Source organism: Paroedura picta, chromosome 10 (genome assembly GCF_049243985.1).
Source record: "Paroedura picta isolate Pp20150507F chromosome 10, Ppicta_v3.0, whole genome shotgun sequence".
Classification (NCBI taxonomy): domain Eukaryota; kingdom Metazoa; phylum Chordata; class Lepidosauria; order Squamata; family Gekkonidae; genus Paroedura; species Paroedura picta.
Genome location: NC_135378.1, coordinates 25,694,889 through 25,714,623, shown reverse-complemented (window position 1 = coordinate 25,714,623; position 19,735 = coordinate 25,694,889). Strand labels below are relative to the sequence as shown.

The window sequence follows — 19,735 nt, the reverse complement described above, 5'->3', positions numbered from 1 at the left end:
GGGTGAGGCTGAGAGAGCCCTGATATTCCTGCTCGGTCAGAACAGTTTTATCAGTGCCGTGGCGAGCCCAAGGTCACCCAGCTGGCTGCATGTGGGGGAGTGCAGAATCGAACCTGGCATGCCAGATTAGAAGTCCGCACTCCTAACCACTACACCAAACTGGCTCTCTTTAAACACTAACGCTTCCTTTTTAATGAACAGGCAAGTAGAAGTCGTTGCATCTGGGTGTTTTTACCTCTGGTGTGAATATTTGGCACTGGCCCCAGACTGCTATCTTGTACTGTTTTACTGTGTGATGTTCATTTAACTGTGAACTGTAAATTATCAGCGGTTGCCAGAGGAGTGCCATTTTTAACATCAGTGTTCAAGTGCTGCTTGATATTCATTAACTATTTACCAGCATTCCTTTTGTGACATTCCCTTTACTTGTCTATAATGGTGGAAAAGAAAAGATGTGCAAGGAATATTTCTGACAGCAGTTCACCTACCAGCTCAGCTAAACAGCCTCACATTGATGATCCTTTAATTCTGAAAGATACACCAGATACTACTCCTTCAACAGCAATTCTTACACCCTTTTTTTAAAAGTATGTATTTGATACCTTAGAAACCATTTATAACCATGAGGGAAATGTCTTCCGATATCTGATACAGCCCTTTCTCTATCTCCTTAAAATGTTTTTAAAAACTTAAATAATTGTTTGCAAAAGGTAAAGGTATCCCCTGTGCAAGCACTGGGTCATATCTGACCCTTGGGGTGACGCCCTCTAGCGTTTTCATGGCAGACTCAATACGGGGTGGATTGCAGTGCCTTCCCCAGTCATTACCGTTTTACCCCCAGCAAGCTGGGTACTCATTTTACCGACCTCGGAAGGATGGAAGGCTGAGTCAACCTTGAGCCGGCTGCTGGGATCCAACTCCCAGCCTCATGGGCAGAGCTTCAGACTGCATGTCTGCTGCCTTACCACTCTGTGCCACAAAAGGCTCTTAAATTGTTTGCTAGGGTATCCTTTAAACTCCATAGCACATATTTTAAGTACCTGAAAGTTAGGACAAAAAGAAAGGTATAAAAGGAAAAATCTCAGGATGCATTTTCTTCTTACATGTTTTCCAAATGAAAATTGGACTATGAAGAATGGACATCGAATTTAAGTTTTTTTCTAACAAATTCTTAGAGAATAAAACCTGATGTCCCTCTATATTCTGGTGATCAATAATCTATTTACTTCTTTAGAGAGGGATAAAAAAGGGGATGATATGCCTTAATTGGTATGCTTTGTAATATAATGAAATATTTGGAATACCCCAACCTCCGTATTAATGATTGATATTTTACAGCCATTGCAGGTCTTGGTTTTTTTAGTTTGAAAAATAAATTGATCTAATTGCAATAGCCACTTCTTTAATATTTTGTTGGAAATATGCCATGGTAAAACATAAAATAAATAAGGCTTTTGGAATAATAAATATTTTCACCAGCATATTCCTCCTAAACATTCCATTATTTTGCTTATTCCACTTCTTTATATTTGCATATATTTGTGCCCAAATTTTAATCCTGAAATTTGATCAATTTTTTTCAAATTCTTCTTTTAATCATTTTATAGCTAATTTTAGATCTTTTATAGCTAGTAACATATCATTCACATGCATCATCAATACTGTCCTCTCCTCCACATTTTATACCTCTAATCTCCTGATTAGATCTTAATATGTTTTCTGCTTTTAGATTCATGGGGTCTACATTGGGATTGAATTTAGTGCTTCTTGTTGGACTTGTAAATGTGCCTGATTTAATACCAGTTGATCTTTTGAAATCCAATTTGCTATGATGGAGCAACCTGCCTCCCCCTTTACTCTAATGCTTCAGGAATTATCCCTGTAGCCTTGAAATGTGCCAGCAGTGCCCATTAAATCTTTGAAAGGCTCCTATTGGTGTTTCCAAGGCTGGAGAATTCTGCCCTTACTCTTGCCTTGGAGTTTTGTAAACAGTTTTATTAGTTGGTGTCAGTCTGTCTCTGCCCATGAACCTCCACGAACCATGCCAAAACGTTGTGAAAATTTGTGGTTGTGTGTCTGGTGCATTAGAGACTACAGTCCATCTTTTGTTTTTTGTGACCAATTTCTTTCCCCAGGGCTCTGCAGATTTCCCCTGTTCTGTTTAGATATCACCTTCCTGTTGAGTCCTGGGTAGTATCCCTATTGTTAGTTGCTTTTGATCCAGAACTAATTTGATCATTTGCACTAGTTATCTCCTTAAAATGCTACTAAAATGAGTATTATCTTGATGGCCTGTTATATTTTATGCAGTGTGTTTTAGACTCATAAGAAATACATATATTTTACTGTTTTGTAACTTTGCTTTTTTTGCCTGTTCTATTCTGTTTTGTAATACTGGTTTTGTCTTAGACAGACAGACAGACAGACAGATAGACAGATAGATAGATACCGTATTTGCCAGCGTATAAGACGACTGGGCGTATAAGACGACCCCCCAACATTTCCACTCAAAGTATAGAGTTTGTTACATTACATTACAGTACTATGGGCTACTATGGGCAGCTATGTCTATCCCAACTGAAGTGCACCCAGCGTATAGGACAACCCCCCCCCCCCACCTGGAGGGGAAAGTAGTCTTATACGCCAGCAAATACTGTAGATAGATAAAATGCACCCATTATCATTTCCAGTATCATACACTAGCCGCATTGCCCCTAAGTTTTTTTTAAAATGCTACCCCTTCCTTCTCTGTCATTAGAACAATCCATTTATCTCACTTCATTTGTTTCTTTCCCAAGCAGAGGCAAAACCGGCTTCTGAGAAGGGAGGATCCCCTCGGCTGTTGGTTTACACTTTAATAAATATTGATTTGTGTCTAAAGCTTGGGCCTTAAGGGAATTACAACACAATTTGTTGACCCCATTTCTGTGCCCTTTGTTCTGTTGGATGCATGCAGTTGTCCTGAGGCCTAAATAGGGTTGCCAGCTTTGGGCTGGAAAATACCTGGAGACTTCAGAGTGGAACCAGGAGTCAGTGGGATTTGGGAAGGGAGGGACCTTCATATTGTTATGGAGCCCAACCTCCAAAGCAGCCGTTTTCTCTGGGGGAGCAGATCTGTGTCGCCCAGACTCCATACTAAACTGCCTTCTTTTCAGAACCATTCAGGATCCATTGCATTTCACAGAACAGACAGAAGACTCCTTTTCATATTTCAGTTGATGGCCCTCTTTTCCTGGGATTGGCCCCTAACCTTTGGCCTGTAGAACTCCATTACATGCTTCTGAGTAGAACAAGTTGTCCTCCTTTCCCTGTCCATTATGATTATTGGGGTAGGGGGATCTAGCTAAATCACTCCTTTCCCCACCTAAACCACTTTTTCGAGGTCAAGCTGCTTCCTTCCCTTTTAGTTAGAAGAGAGGAAACGCTGCAAAAGAGCCTGACTGTATTTATCATTCAGGGTAAAAGCTCAGCGTCTCTCACTTCCCTCATTCCTGGCTGGGTGTCAAGAGCAGACTCTTGGAAAGACAGAAGTCATTTTACTTTGATGCATTTTGTCATAGCGAAATACAGCTAAGAGTGGGCTAAAGTGGATCTTTGCCTCAGAAGAAAGGACACTGAACAGTGGCTCTTATCTTGAACTGGATGTAAAACACTGCTGTATTTTGTTTTAAGTGAACGTTCTTTCTCATGACCAAACTGCAACCCAGAAATGTTGATCTCAGGGTCATAGAGAACCACTCCACTTGTTGGAGTCATGCCATACGAGGGATGCCAGCCTCTAAGGTGACCAGATTTTAACATTGGTAAAGCGGGACACCATTGACCGGACGGGGTTCTTGATTAAAAATTTGGTCTATATGGAGCAGCGAAAAGTTTCATAGAACGCAAAAATAGTATTGTACTATATATATTTTAATTTCAACATAAGTACAATTTGCCAGGTACCCCCCAGATGTCCTTCCAAAAGTGGGATAATGTGGTCACTTTACTCTAGTCAGAACCTGTCTGGGGATCCTCCAGAATTACAGCTCATCTCCAAACTACAGAGATCAGTTCCTCTGGAGAAAATGGCTACTGTGGAGTGTGGACTCTAAAAGCAGGGGTAGTCAACCTGTGGTCCTCCAGTTGTTCATGGTCTACAATTCCCATGAGCCCCTGCCAGCATTTGCTGGCAGGGGCTCATGGGAATTGTAGTCCATTAACGTCTGGAGGATCACAGGTTGACTACCCCTGCTCTAAGGCATTGTACCCCAGTGAGGTCCCTGTCTTCCCCAGGCTCCATCCTCAAATCTCCAGGGGTTTCCCAGCCTGAATCTGGCACCCCCATGGGACCCCCTATCCTCCACCAGTAGCCCGGGGCACCTGGCACACCCATGCTGGAAAAGGCAGCCAGAATTAGCTGGAGAACAGCATATGTCAGAGAACTCCTTTTATAAATACCCCCCTGGGCAGGCTCTTGTTGGGAGGCTTTGCATCTTATTCCCTGTAATGTCAGCGGTTATAACAAATGGTGATACAGGACAGCCAGTTTTTTTGGGCTGTTCAGTCTCATTTAGAAAACTCCACCCCAAGGCCGGCTTGCCTTGGCACGGTCTTGAAACTGTTAGTGAAATTATAATGACCTTCATGTTCTGCCAGATAAAGCTTTTGCTGACTCCCTCGTTAACTTTCTGTCAAGGCTTCAACATGTTTTCGGCTGCAGTTTTTTTACGCCTTTGGTCGGGCACCTTGATCTGTTCATGGCCACGGTCACTCCCCCTCGACTCCTAAGACACCCGGCTTGAACTAGTAATAAACTGACCTCCCCCCTCCCAGCAACAGGCTATTCAGATGACCAGAACATAGCAGGACTTGGAGTTAGATTGGAGGAAGGGACGTGGGATTGCCTCTAGGAACAGCTGAGTCTTTGGCAAGCCCTGCCGGGTGTGGCTCCTCGTTCAGCTACCTGCAATTCTTTTTTATGCCTTGTGAAGAGAGATTTCTCTCTTCTGCCTGATGCAGAGAAGAGAGAGTCACCTGTAGGACTCACGGTCTGTCACGAGAATTTCCCCTCTAACCTGTAAATCACCCTGATGGTTTTATTGTTTAATCAGGGGTGGGCAAACTGTGGCCCTCCAGATTTCCGTGGACTACAATTGCAAGGAGGGGAGAACAATATTGCAAACAGTTTTGGGTCTCCATTGTGGAGAAAAAGAAGGGCATAAAGATTTATATATATTTATATATAAAACTTTCTCCCATAGGAAGTAGTGGCTATTTCTTGCTTCTATAGCCAAGCTGTCAGGCTACTCTCTCATAGGAGGCAAGACAATTAAGATGTTTCTTCGTAGAAAGGAGCTCAAAGTTGTTTATTATGTCCAAGAGGGTACACCTGGAAGTATCATGAGAGAACTCATTGCTAAAAACAACTGGTTTGACCAGCCTTGGGGGGACATATATACAACCCCCTTCCCCCACAAATGTTCTTTCTGCCATAAGCTGTTCTTTCTGCCATACAAGCCCATGGCAAAAGGGCTTTTATCTTCAAAGGACAACTAGAACAAAGCAAAATGTCCATTTCTACTCCAAGTGGCCAAAGGCGACCAGAACTACCCACTAGAACCATATCATGCAGAATAGCAAACCACATTGTGAAGGATACTTTCTACTGCATGTGTGTGTGCTGAGAGCCAGGAGAAGAAAGGGGGGTGGACAGGAAAAGAGGAGTAAAACCTGATGGCTTCTGGGACTTTGGTCTGCTTTTCAAGAAACCATGGCATGTAGGGCAGGACTACATGACAAAAGGGGTAACACAATATGCTCCTTGTCCCTGTTACTGAATAGTTGGGCCAGCTATTGGGCTAGTCCACAATACGGTACCTTCTGCCAGCAGTCTCCTGTTCCAATTTGGGCATTTGTTTTGGGAGCCATCCTCATTGTCAGCTGGCCTCTCTGGCTTCCTTCATGATTCCTTCAAGGTATGCTTGACCAAAGTCCCAATAGCCTCTGTGGAGAGTGCTCCTGAGTCTCCCCTGCCACACACACTGTGCGTTCCCATGTTTGGAGCTAGTTGGCCTGAACAGACCCAGGATGTTTAGAATACTATCTTGTATCTAGAGCAGGGGTAGTAAACATGTAGTCCTCCAGATGTCCATGGACTACAATTCCCATGAGCCCCTGCCAGCGTTTACTCGCAGGGGCTCATGGGAATTGTAGTCCATGGACATCTGGAGGACCACAGGTTGATTACCCCTGATCTAGAGGTGCTGGTTGTGATCTCCATTTTCCTTTGAAGATGAGACCAGTTCTGTGTGAACTGCATAATATATTGCGGGAGGCAGGGGTGATTTCTCTCTAGAAGAAGAGTTGGTTCTTATATGCCGCTTTTCTCTACCTAAAGGCGTCTCAAAGTGGCTTACATTTGCCTTTCCTTTCTTCTCCCCACAACAGACACCTTGTGATAACCTGTAACAATTCACAGTATTGGAAGAGAATAAGAGAGCTTTTTTTTTTATTCTCCATTTTTTATTCCCAGAAGGTAGTCTCAAAGTGGCTTACAATCACCTACCCTTCCTCTCTCCACAACAGAAACTCTGTGAGGTGGCTGAGGCTGAGAGAGCCCTGATATTACTGAAGAAGAAGAGTTGGTTCTTATATGCCACTTTACCTTTATTTATTATATTTATATAGCGCTCTCCCCGGAAGCTCATTTTACTGAATGTAAGATGATACACATGCGAAAATAATAGATTCAGGTGAGTAGCTGTGTTGGTCTGATGGAGCAGGACAAAATTTTCATCCAACGGCACCTTTAAGACCAAGAAATGACAACTGTGAAGCCTGATCTACAGATTCAAAGATATCCCATGGTACACATGTGCCAGGATGTACCATTTCTGGCTGCAGCTGGAGGACAGTGTGCTGAAATGTTCTGATGCATTAAAAATAATATCCCAGTCCATAGAAAACTGGCACATAAGTGAGAGTGTTCTAACCTAGCCTTGTCTTGGACATCCTTGGGAAGGAGGACATGCATTGGGAAGCATTTCGACATGGGATTTTCCATCCTTGGTGTAACATGGTTTAGTCACTGACACTTTTGAGTAGGCACAGGATTAGACTGAAGAACGCAGTAAACAAGTACAAGAGCAATTTTGTTGGCTCGACAGCTGAGGCTCTGAGATAATTCAACCAGTTCTTGCATTACCCTGCTGGCATGAGACTTATTGAAGCTCTATGCTTTCCCATGTGGCAGGACAAGGTGAGAAACCCTGGCCATGTATAAAGAGCTCATTCTGCATCTCCTTTGAATCTCATCAGTATCCCAAGTTCTAGAAGAGTGACAGTGGAGAGGAATGGAGTTCTAACATATGGTCCTCTATGACAGGTTTTCTCAACCAGGGTTTTATGAAGCCCTGGGGTTTCTTGATGGCCCTGGAAGGGTTTCCTGAATGGGAGGGAGTTAATTATTTTTAATATATTGTTTAAATCTGTTAAACATTTATTAGGTTATATAACCATATATGGTCATGTCACACACACGCACCCAGTGGCTAATGAGGGGCCTGGAGGGGGTGGGAAGGTGAGGGGCCCTGGGTGGGCATGTACACAGCTGTGCTTCTGAACCATATACTGCATGATCACACCACTTCTGGGGTTTCTCGAAGCCTAAAGAATGTTTCGGGGGTTTCTCAATGTCAAAAAAGTGGAGAAAGGTTGCTCTATGAAGTAGTGTAATGCATCTTGTGTTACCCCAATGGTGCAGACAGAAGTGGCACTGGAACAGCTCGTCTTCCACTGGCATAACCTAGTCTTTGCCATAACAGTGGATACAACATGGAACATGAGATTGTGCTGTAATGATGGAGCATGTAAGAAAAATACCCTTTGAGAAGGCACCTAAAGAAGTATGTTTCCAAAATCTTGGAAAGGAAGAATCATTCTGCCACACTGGTAGTATTATATTAAGAAATCTGTGCTTACTTTGTGGTGGATGACATTGTAGGAATCGTTACTGTATCTAATAATAGCAGAGTGGCTGGTCGTTGTGTTGATGTCAAAAGCAGCAAAATGGAGCCATCCACAGACAAGGCAGGAGGCTCTCTTTTCCTGCTTGTTGGACTCCCTAGAAATGCAGAAAAATATGACTTTGTACATGACCTTGTGTATAAAACACACATTGACGAGGACTAAAAATGCTCCAGAAGAGAAGGAATGTTAAGAGAAGCTGAGCTTCTGCTATGAAGAAACCTAGAAGTGATGTCAGTGCCCTCTGGGAATTGGCTGAAACTCTATGGTAAAACCATAGAGTTAGAGGGCAGATCTGACAGAGGCATTGCATTACTTTCAGGTTTTCCCAAAAAGGACACCACCACCAACAGCCATTTCTTAACTTCTATTTTTCTCTCACCACAACTCTGGGGGATGACAGGAAATACCAACTGAAGACACAGAATTCCCCCACATCCCTGAGGACAAATCCTGGAATGCAATTTTTTTTGGGGGGGGGGGATGTAGGGTTTCCAAATTCTTCCCACCTCCCACAATTTGATATGCCCCCCCCCAGCTTATTCCGTAGAACATCTATACATTTTGAAAATAGATATATAGGTTCTGTTTTGTCCCACTGGCTGATGTGGGAACATGTTAGATCTGTCAGAATGAATATCCACTACAACTCTTGAACTACCGGAACACAGCATTTCCCCTTTCAATTCTTATTTAAGTATTTGGGGGATTAACATGAGAAATTTCAGAAGCTTTCTAAAAGTGTACAAAAACCAACATTGGCACTTTTTGCTCAAGGCCAGATGTTGGGAATTTTTTAAAAAATGCTTATTCTACCAAGAATTACAAAGCATTTCTTTCAACAGTTATTCAGTCTTGTTTATTCTGCAGGAAAGTCTACACTTCCCTCCCCACCCCCCAGGAACTCAGAAACAGAACTTGGTTAAAGTGAATGGCACAATATAAAATAACAGGGGGAGAATTACAGTGGGCACAATCCAACTGAACTTTAGCCCTTCCGAATCCTACAGACTTCAATTGACTTAGAACTCTGTGTAGGATTGCACTTTCCAATTGAACAGACCTGAGTAGCATTCTGAATAGGCCTATTTGACTGCGTTATTAGTGCTTCTCTCTCCAACAGTATTCAATAAGACAAAAAAGCACTATACTTTTCTGATGTGTGACCCCAAATTAAAGGCCCTTTTTTGGGGGGAGGGGTGTATAATTTCCACTCAGCTACAATAAAGGGATCCTTTTACCCATGATACAAAGGCAAGTTGAGCATATCTTCAAGAGAGGTCTGTCAATCATCATCATGTGACAAATATATTTGAATATTTAACATTATTGGTCATAGTTGTACTTTATATTAGCACCATCTTAGGTATACACCTACAATAAAATGTGTGAATGCTAAAGATGCTAAAGACCGGAACTTATATATGATTGCAGTAGACCATTTTGGCACATGGGGTTGCATTAGAGTGCCCAGTGCCTAAAGAGGGCCACATTTTAAACCAAAATGTAACAAAATTATTAACCTACTTATTTAGATCAAAAGTAAACATTCAAAGGTAAGTGAAGGAATATGAACTTTAATGCAATCCATTTTGCAAAATATTTTAGTGTGGAATCCTTTTATTTAGCTACACATGCTTACCTAGTCAGTGTGATTTTTGTGGCTGTTTTCTGTTAGCCAAGGCATTGATGTCCAAGTCAAGGTTTGTGACAGACACTCTTAAAATGGCATGTAAATGTTCATCTGTAAACCTTGACCTACACTTTGATTTTACAATTTTCATCATGGAAAAGGTTTGTTCACAGATGTATGTGGTGCCAAAGACTGTCAACATGCCTGAAGCAAAAATCTTTAGGTTGATAAATATATCAGGCAGACCAAAATAGAAATCTAACAAGGCTATTTTCTCTATAAATGTCTCTGAGATGATCACTGGCTGGCAAATTAATTAGTTCCATCTGAAAAGTTATTTGCATCTTCTGGTGCTTCTTCAAATGGATTCTGAAACATTCTTATTTCCTTTCCAAGCTTATGTCAATCAGTGAATCTGTTCTGAAAGTCCATCTGCAATAGGTTCAGTGCTTTGATGTCTTTCAACAATGAATTGTAAATTCCCGTTCTTCTCAAATTTTAGTCCATTGCAGCATGAGAAATTTAAAGTTACCTTCACTAACTTGCTTCACAAAAATATTTTCTTTGCTTCACAAGCTTTCAATTCAGTATATGTGTCACACACAAGCTGCAGACTCTTAAAAATCACTCATGGCAGTCCCACATTCAAGTCATTGTGGAAGACTAGCTTTGAAATTAAGACATCACAAACAGTACTTTGTGAACTCTGAAGAAGAAAAAAAAATCAGAACTAGATGTCACTTGGTTGGGCAGAACAAAGGAGCCTGAGGGTGTGAGCAAAGTATACCATGTAGCAATGGTCAATATGTTTTGTGTCAGCTGTAGACTTGACTGTGATGTATCCCACATTGAGTTCGAAAAGAAAGGGTGGATAACAAATAAAGAAATTGTTGTTATTATTAATATTAACTGAAAAGCAGGGTTGGGTTTAAATAAATTGGCCTACTTCCTACACTTTTGTAGATTTTGAACATTAGTCTGCAAATTTTGCTGGTCATCTTGTGCAAGCAGTGTTTCTCATGTCAGTATGAATGCTTAATATATCGGGAGGGGGGGATATTTCATGCCTGGCTTCTACTTAACCCCCTCCAGTTAGACCACAAGACCCTCAAGACCACAAGAATTTCCTGTTCTTCAGTACTGCATTATTTTCATTGGGCTTTTCAACAACCACAGAACAGAAAACTATCCAAACTATTTCTCCCCAATCCAAACAAAAATATGAATTAGAAAGAGATTACAAAGAGATGTTTCTTGTTTGTTTTGTGCAAAAATAAAATAAAGATTAGAAGATGGAAGGGGGTTCCTTCCATCTAGCCATTTTCCACCAAGGAAACATGATCTTGTTGTATTGAACATCACTTGTTTACTTTTTTTGTGCTCACAGAAGTTTAATTCTAGAGCCAAGTTCTTAGTGTGTTAGTTACCATGAAATCTATCATATATTAAGGAACTCCCATTTATAAAACAGAATTCTTTTTAAAGAGGGACGGGAAGATTAGAATTCTCTTTAGGAAGAGATCGCCATCTGTTTAATTGTGATAAGGGGTGTTTTTATGGGGTTTTATGGAATTGACTGTATTTTATTATCTTGTGAACTTCTACGAGACCTTTGGAGAGTGGCAGTATAAAAATTGAAAAATAAATAAATAAATGAAGGAAGGAAGGACTCACTGTGCAGGCCAACAGAACCAAGGTATAATTTATATATTTAAAACATATTTATGACATGTTTCCACCCAACTTAGGTCCCCAAGGAAATAAACAATAGAAAAATAAAATTAACTTTTAACATACATGCACATACAGGAACGCAAAAGAAACGGAGAAGTTTTGGGTGGAAGATAAAGACGTATTATGCACGTATAGATTACTTTCGATTTTCACTGTAGTAGTCAATAGGGCTTTACTTCAAATGCAACGCATGCACTCTGCTTCTTCCTATTTTTTCTCCTAATTTTTTTCTTAGTTTTTTTGAAAAATTGGATAGATTCTAGATTTACTCTTGGGTAGCCATCTTAGCAGAACATTAGTGGTTCTCCACCCCTTCATTGGTTTACAAGCTACACTATTGCTTATTCAATCATGTCAATTTTTGTTTTGTTTTTCTACAAGTGGGATGAGTCTAGTTCAGCAGTGGAATAGGCTGCCTAAGGAAGTGGTGAGCTCCCCCTCACTGGCAGTCTTCAAGCAAAGGTTGGATACACACTTTTCTTGGATGCTTTAGGATGCTCTGGGCTGATCCTGCAATGAGCAGGGGATTGGACTAGATGGCCTGTATGGCCCCTTCCAACTCTATGATTCTATGATTCTATGATTCTAGTGATTTGAGTTTATTGCTAAACTTGAATCACTCGGGGAAAATTACTGACAAGTAAAACTTTAAAAGTTTTGTTAGAGGTAACATTGCCCTGCAGTTCTTTGTCTACATGTTCTTCAGCTCTCTGAGCCTCTTTAGAAGCTGTACAAGGGTAGAGGGAGGGGCTCAGTGACATATCTCCCACTCAGTGGGTGGAAGGGGCCCAGCACCCTCTGGCTGGTGACAGTAGGAATGGGCAGCAGCAGAGTGCCAGGCATCAGCAGCGTCCTTCCTTAGCAAGGGAGTCCTGAAAACTGATGCCCAAGCTCAAACCCCCAGGCAGGGGTGTGTACTTGTCAGGAAATGGGAGTGGGAAAAGTGGTTTCTCTACCAGCAGCCCTGGAGAGTCTTGGTGACTCAGCATACCTGGACATTGGGGGGAGGGGGAGGAGGAGGGGGCTACATCACTCTATGTATGTATAAATGTTATCTCTTCTATGGGATCTTTCTCTTTCTCTCTTTGTTTTGACCTAGGAACTGCCCTTTGAGCCCTCCTTCCTGTGTGTTCTTTGTTCTCCCGTATTCTCAGCTCTGGTTTGCATGGAGTCACGTCTTTCTTGTAGAAACAATGCCTTCATACTACCATGCAAATGATGCTAGATTTAGCTGGTCCTATGACAGGGAAAGTACTCTTTAGATTAGGCTTTGTTCTCTTCTTTTGACTGTACCCTGGATGTGAACTGAATCTACTTGAATAAATTTCCTTTCTGCAATATTCTTCTTGGGAGATTTATTTACTGCATACTTCTACCACTGGGCAAATTCTGCTACGTTAATCAAATATCCCAATAATAAAGTTCCCTTAGTGGATCATATTAAGGATTTCTGAAGGCTGAGGTGGATGTGGCCTTACTGGAAAGTGATGGCAAGGAGAATTCCCAAACAACTCAAAATGGAAGAGGTGGGGAAAAACCCGATTACACGCAATTCCATATTGGGCAGTCCCAAATTAGGCCCTATTAGACCTCACTTAAAAAAATGAAAATTGGTTTTCTGGGGATTCTTTTGCTGCAGGGCAAGTGAGACGGCAATTCGGAACTGCTCCTGAAGAAGCAAATTTTAGTGCGGAAATGGACAAAAAACTCAACCCCTTAAAAATGCAAATCCAAATGATATCCCTAGTGTGGAAACAGTCTCCGATAGGCCACTATAGTCCCAAGTAGGGGGGAAAGCAGGATGTAATTAAAGAATTTACTCACGTCACTGTCTTTTGAAACTGTGGAAAGAAGAATATGGCAATGGACATGGGTTGTGTTGGCATGAATAATTAATAGTCTTTGAGGGGGGAGGGATTAAATTCATTTGTGTGAAGGAAAGAAATCTGGAACCTTCATATTTGAAGATACAAGTAGGGGGCAGGGAGGGCAAAGAAGTGGTGGTAAGATTTCTTTTTTAAATTATTTTGAGAATTTTATTCCTGATGCTAGAAGAATCTCTACCCAAACAGGACAGTCTTCTGCAGTTTATATATTTCAGTCATCTGCTGATCCTTCCTAACCTTTCCACCATGGTCAACCAAGTAGGCCTATTACATCTGAAGCTTTGGTGACAGACGCGCCCACTGAGTTGAATCAGTGTAAGCTATTTCCCAAGGGATACTTCAACCCTCATCCCCCATGACGTAAGGTGCGTTCTGCTAGCGTCTCTGTCACCGTGCCCATTGCTAATCTCTGATAGCTTTATACTTCTGGCTTCTTTGTTTTACTTGTACTTTTGCCAAGAAGCAAGCAGAGAGCGTGAACAGTCAAGAAGCAGATGCCTGACCAAGATCTGAAGTTCATGTAATATGGGGCAGAAATGTTACAGGAAACAGAGAAAAATTAGGTGAAACATTAGCCACATTCTGTTGGCCCCCCTCCAACGTCTTTCAATTATTCGCTTTTTGATTCTGTGCTTATTCTGTATTAAAGAGGAAGGCTTTGGGATGATTTCACAATGGATTTGCCTCTTTTTTTTAACCATTTGAAAACAGAAGTGTGATAATCACTGATGGAAATTTATGTCTCCCCATTCCCTTTCTTGGCTCTCCTTCGGAGGTGGTAGCAAAAGGGACTCCAAGCCAATCCATCATGGCTGTAGGGCTAAAAATAAAACAAGTTATTGTAGTCTGGAAGTAATTTTGGGGCTGGGGGGAGGGGTAGAGACCCAAATTTCTGTTCTTACAGATGCAGACTATGGTTTCTGTGCAGTGTTAGTTGAAAGCTTGGACCAAGTCAGACGCTGATTTCTACACTGATGTTACTCAGGAAGAAAGCCCTCTTTCTCCAAAGCCTACGATTTCCTAACCCCCACCGTGAATTTAGAAGATCTGTTATGCAAGCAGCGCTAAGGCTGGATTAGCTGCTGTGTGAAATGCAGACTTGCTTGTGCCAAAATGGGTGGGGAAGAGCCAGGGCCATTTCCCACGGCTTAAAAATAGCACAATGGTTGCTAATTGAAAACGCTACTAATTTGGCATTACCCACGACGTCGTAGACAATCTGCAACACTCCTGAAACCGATCAGCAATAAGCGCTTCGTTTTAGCGCTTTCAGGGAAATCCAGAAAAGTGGATTCACCCTCCGGATAGCGATACACTCCTGCAACCAATCTGCAACACTAGCGCTAAAGACCTGTGCGTTACCATTGTTGCTGGTTCTTCAAAGCCCCTCCCCCTGGCTCTCTTCTCCAAACTTCCGGCGAAGCGATCGCCATTTTTTTTTCTCGGAGCGAGCGGGGATAAACGCACCGGCGAGCCTCTTTCTGTTTAGAGGCTTCCCTGGCTTCATTCCTTCACCTTTAGTCACTAAGCACAAACCACTTAAAAGCCCGTTTGCTGGAATAAAGTCCCTTTATTTTTTACACATAAATTCAGCCGAAAATCGAGCCCGTGAGAAGGGGGGGGGGAATTTTTTTTTATCACTCGAGCCAGCGTGCAAACGATCATACAATCAAACGACAGCTCACATTAGGCAGCTGGATGGGTCTCTCCGTAGCAAAGAATCTACACAGATTCGTTGCTATGGGTCTGTTTTTTTTTTAAAAAACCTTTCTTAAAGGGAAAGGGGCTGTTTGGGAGCATGCTAACGGCTGCCCATTGGCTGCTTGACGGCCAGGGGCGGGACGAGCTTGGCAATAGCGCTTCCTTTCTAGCGATTTCTGCCGAGACCGGAAGCCTGTGGGAAACGCTAAAAAACGCAACTGATTCCACTACAAAGCCAGGTGTGCAAAACGACGAATTCCACTATTTTAAATGGCGATTTTTCCTTCCGCAAACAATTTGCAACAAAGATCCCCGTGCGAAAAGGCCCCCAGTCTCTGTAACCACTCCCAGAGAAAAGATACAGCCCAGAGTAGCAGCTCGTTCACTCACCTGGTCCTGAGTGGCAGATCATGGCTCAGAAATACACAGGTGACAGTTTTTGTTTTTTTGTTTTCTCCTTCATTAATTTGGTGCCAAGATTATGTTCCCAACACCGTCCTTTTCTCTCCTCTCTCATATGTGAATCCCCTCCTCTTTGGGAGTTTGACTTGCCTTGCTAGTTTATTTATTTACTTGGTATAGTGATTAAAGAGCAGTGGACTCTAATCTGAAGAACCGACTTGGCTTCCTCACTCCTCCACATGCAGCCAGCTGAATGACCTTGGGCTCATCACAGTTCTCTTAGAGATATTCTCAAAGAGCAGTTCTGCTCGAGATCTCTCAGCCCCACCTACCTCACAGGTGTGGAGGCTTTCTTACTATTAATTTGGTCCACAATGGAAAATGGACTTTCTTCACAGGAGCATGATGTTTGTAAGCTGCTTTGGGACTCCTTCAGGTACTGAAAAGCAGGGTATAAAAAACCCCCGCACATCTTCTTCCTTTCTACCCTCCCCTTCTCAACAATGACAAACAAAAGCAACTGACACCATTCTCCTTTACTCGATTTTTTCCTCACAACAGTTCTGTAAAGTAGATGAGACTGAGAATGTGTGACTGGCCCAAGAACACTAGGCAAGCCTCTAGGGCAGAATGGGGCTTGAAACCTTGAAACCTCAATCAGGGTTTTGTGAAACCCTAGGACTGTCCTGGTGTCCCTGGAAGGGTTTTCCTGAATGGGTGGGAATAAATTAATTTTAAATATATTTTTAAAATGTGTTAAAACATTTATCGGATGATATGACCCTATATGGTCATGTTGACATGTCCCCCTCCCAAAATGGCCAATTATGGGCCAGGAGGGTGTGGAAGGGGAGGAGCCTGGGTGGGCATGTACACAGCTATGCTTCCCATCCATATTCTGCATGATCGCACCACTTCTGGGGTTTCTTGAAGCATGAAGAATGTTTCAGAGGTTTCTCAATGGTAAAAAAGTTGCAAAAGGCTATTCTAACCACTAAAACCACAGTGACATGAACCGTAGTGTGGCTCTGTTTTGTGTTCCTTTGCTATCAGAAATACGTCTGATGGTTAAGTAAGTACAATAGGTTGCAGGTGGGTTGTATATGGGGTGGTGAGCTACAAGTTTGAGAAAGTGGTCTTACTCATAGAATCACAGAATCACAGAATCATAGAGTTGGAAGAGATCTCCTGGGTCATCTAGTCCAATCCCCTGCACTCTGCAGGACACTCACAACCCATTACTCATCCAGTGTAACCTGCCACTCCCTTGAAACTTCACAGAATCAGCCTCTCTGTCAGATGGCTATCTAGCCTCTGTTAAAAAATTTCCAAAGATGGAGAACCCACCACCTCCTGAAGAAGCCTGTTCCACCAAGAAACCGCTCTAACTGTCAGGAACTTCTTTTGGATGTTTAGATGGAATTTCTTTTGAATTAATTTCATCCCATTGGTTCCCGTCCATTCCTCTGGGGCAAGAGAGAACAACTCTGCTCCATCCTCTATATGGCTGCCTTATAAATACCTGAAGATGGTTATCAGATCCCCTCTCAGTCGCCTCCTCTCCAGGCTAAACAGACCAAGCTTCCCCAACCTTTCTTCATACGTCTTGGTCCCCAACCTCTCACCATCTTTGTTGCCCTCCTGCCGCGGCAGCAGGCAGGCCCTCCCTTTCCTCCCTCCCCAACCCTTAGAAGGGCGGCGGCGGCAGGCGGGCCTCCCCCCTCCCTCTCCCCTTGACTGGCCTTAAGGCGGCGATGGCCCGGGAGGCGGCAAGGTCTGGAGGCAGGAAGGCCGCCTGAGCAGGTGGCAACAGACCTGAGCAGGAAGCCCCGCAACTGAGCCCGGAGCCCGGGCCCCTGCACGGGGGCCTCCTGAACCCAGGTGCCTGTGTGGGGGCCTCCTGAGCCCGGACTGCCTACTCAGCTGCCTGCCGCGTGGGAAAAATTTTAATTAAAAAAAATTAAATTTTTAAATAAAAAATATGAGAACATATGAGCAGATGATACCACTCTAATGGCAGAAAGTGAAGAGGAACTAAAGAGCCTATTGATGCGGGTGAAGGAGGAGAGTGCAAAAGTTGGCTTGAAACGCAACATCAAGAAAACAAAGATCATTAAAGATGTACAAAGAAAAAAAAATTACAAAAGGATTTCATAATTTCTCCTTATCCTTAATACAGATACACCTACAAACCATTTATACTTGACCCATTCTAAGAGCCATCCTGACAGGTATAAGTTGAGAGCTTTTCATTTTCTACAGATCAATATGAGCTTTGGCCCTATAACAATACACCAATAAAAAAATAAGGGGGGAAAGCCCCATTTTATATTTCCAACACTAACGATTATATTACCTATATGCCTACTAAGGAAAAGAAACAAGAGAGAAAAAAGGCACTGCTTCCCCTTTTTCATAAAAATAGCAATGTAGGATACAGTATATGTTGTTAATACAGAGAATAATAAGATTTCCAGGTTTAGATTAAATGCTCAACATTAAACATAGAACAATATAAGCTTTCAGTCTTCTATAGCTTCTCCTTATCCTTAATTCTGATACATCTACAAAACAATTTATACTTGACCCATTCTAAGAGCCATCCTGACAGGTATATTTTCAGATTTACGTTGAAAGCCCTACTTTCCTCTCCATCAGGGTATTGATACAGGGCCAAAACTCATACTGTTCTATAAGAAATGTTTAATGTTAAGCATCTAACTTAAACCTAGAAATATCTGCCAGGATAGCTCTTAGATTGTATCAAGCAGTTAACATGAGGTCTACGATCTCTCAATACAAAAGAAAAGTTATTATTAATCAACTTAAATAATAACTTTTCTTTTGTATATCTAAACAGGCTTTTTTAAAAAAAATGTAGTGGAAATGTTGATGGCTCTTAGACTCATGGCTCTTAGAGTTTTGGGCAAAAGTTTATATCACTGTGAAGTCAATGTGGGGTCGTATATTTTCAAATAATGATTATATTTTATTTACTGCTTTTTGTATCAATAAAAAAAAGAAAAGAAAACAAAGATCATGGCATCCGGCCCTCTCAATTCCTGGCAAATAGATGATGAAGAAATGGAGATAGTGACAGATTTTATTTTCCTGGGCTCCAAGATCACTGCAGATGGGGACTGCAGCAAAGAAATTAAGGGCCATTTCCCACGGCGATCTTTGTTGCAAATTGTTTGCGGAATGAAAAATCGCCATTTAAAATAGTGGAATTCGTCGTTTTGCACACCTGGCTTTGTAGTGGAATCAGTTGCGTTTTTTAGCGTTTCCCACAGGCTTCCGGTCTCGGCAGAAATCGCTAGAAAGGAAGCGCTATTGCCAAGCTTGTCCCGCCCCTGGCCGTCAAGCAGCCAATGGGCAGCCGTTAGCATGCTCCCAAACAGCCCCTTTCCCTTTAAGAAAGCTTTTTAAAAAAAAAAAACAGACCCATAGCAACGAATCTACGTAGATTCCTTGCACTGGAGAGACCCATCCAGCTGCCTAATGTGATCTATCGTTTGATTGTATGATCGTTGGCACGCTGGCTCGAGTGATAAAAAAAAATTCCCCCCCCCCCTTCTCACGGGCTCGATTTTCGGCTGAATTTATGTGTAAAAAATAAAGGGACTTTATTTCTGCAAACGGGCTTTTATGTGGTTTGTGCTTAGTGACTAAAGGTGAAGGACTGAAGCCAGGGAAGCCTCTAAACAGAAAGAGGCTCGCCGGTGCGTTTATCCCCGCTCGCTCCGAGAAAAAAAAATGGCGATCGCTTCGCCGGAAGTTTGGAGGAGAGATCCAGGGGGAGGGACTTTGAAGAACCAGCTACAATGGTAACGCACAGGTCTTTAGCGCTACTGTTGCAGATTGGTTGCAGGAGTGTATCGCTATCCGGAGGGTGAATCCAGTTTTCTGGATTCCCCTGAAAGCGCCACAACGAAGCGCTTATTGCTGATCGGTTTCAGGATTGTTGCAGATTGTTGACGACGTCGTGCGTTATGGCAAATTAGTAGCGTTTTCAATCGGCAACCATTGTGCTATTTTTAAGCCGTGGGAAATGCCCCTGAAAGACGCTTGCTCCTGTGGAGGAAAGCTATGGCAAATCTAGACAGCATCCTAAAAAGCAGAGACATCACCCTGCCAACAAAAGTGCGTTTAGTCAAGGCTATGGTATTCCCAGTTGCAATGTATGGCTGCGAAAGTTGGACCATAAGGAAGGCCGAGCGTCAAAGAATTGAGGCTTTTGAACTCTGGTGCTGGAGAAGACTCTTGCGAGTCCCTTGGACTGCAAGGCGAACAAACCGGTCAGTCCTAGAGGAGATCAACCCTGACTGCTCCTTAGAAGGCCAGATCCTGAAGATGAAACTCAAATACTTTG

General features: G+C 42.5%; 1 long non-coding RNA gene across 1 annotated transcript in view; it reads right to left on the bottom strand.

The window, feature by feature from the left end:
* LOC143819750 (uncharacterized) overlaps positions 1 to 19,735 on the bottom strand; it is a 79,855-nt gene that overhangs the window by 8,784 nt on the left and 51,336 nt on the right. The window contains exon 5 of the long non-coding RNA XR_013225079.1: positions 7,963 to 8,104. This is a non-coding gene — a long non-coding RNA (uncharacterized LOC143819750). The remainder of the gene's footprint in view (positions 1 to 7,962; positions 8,105 to 19,735) is intronic.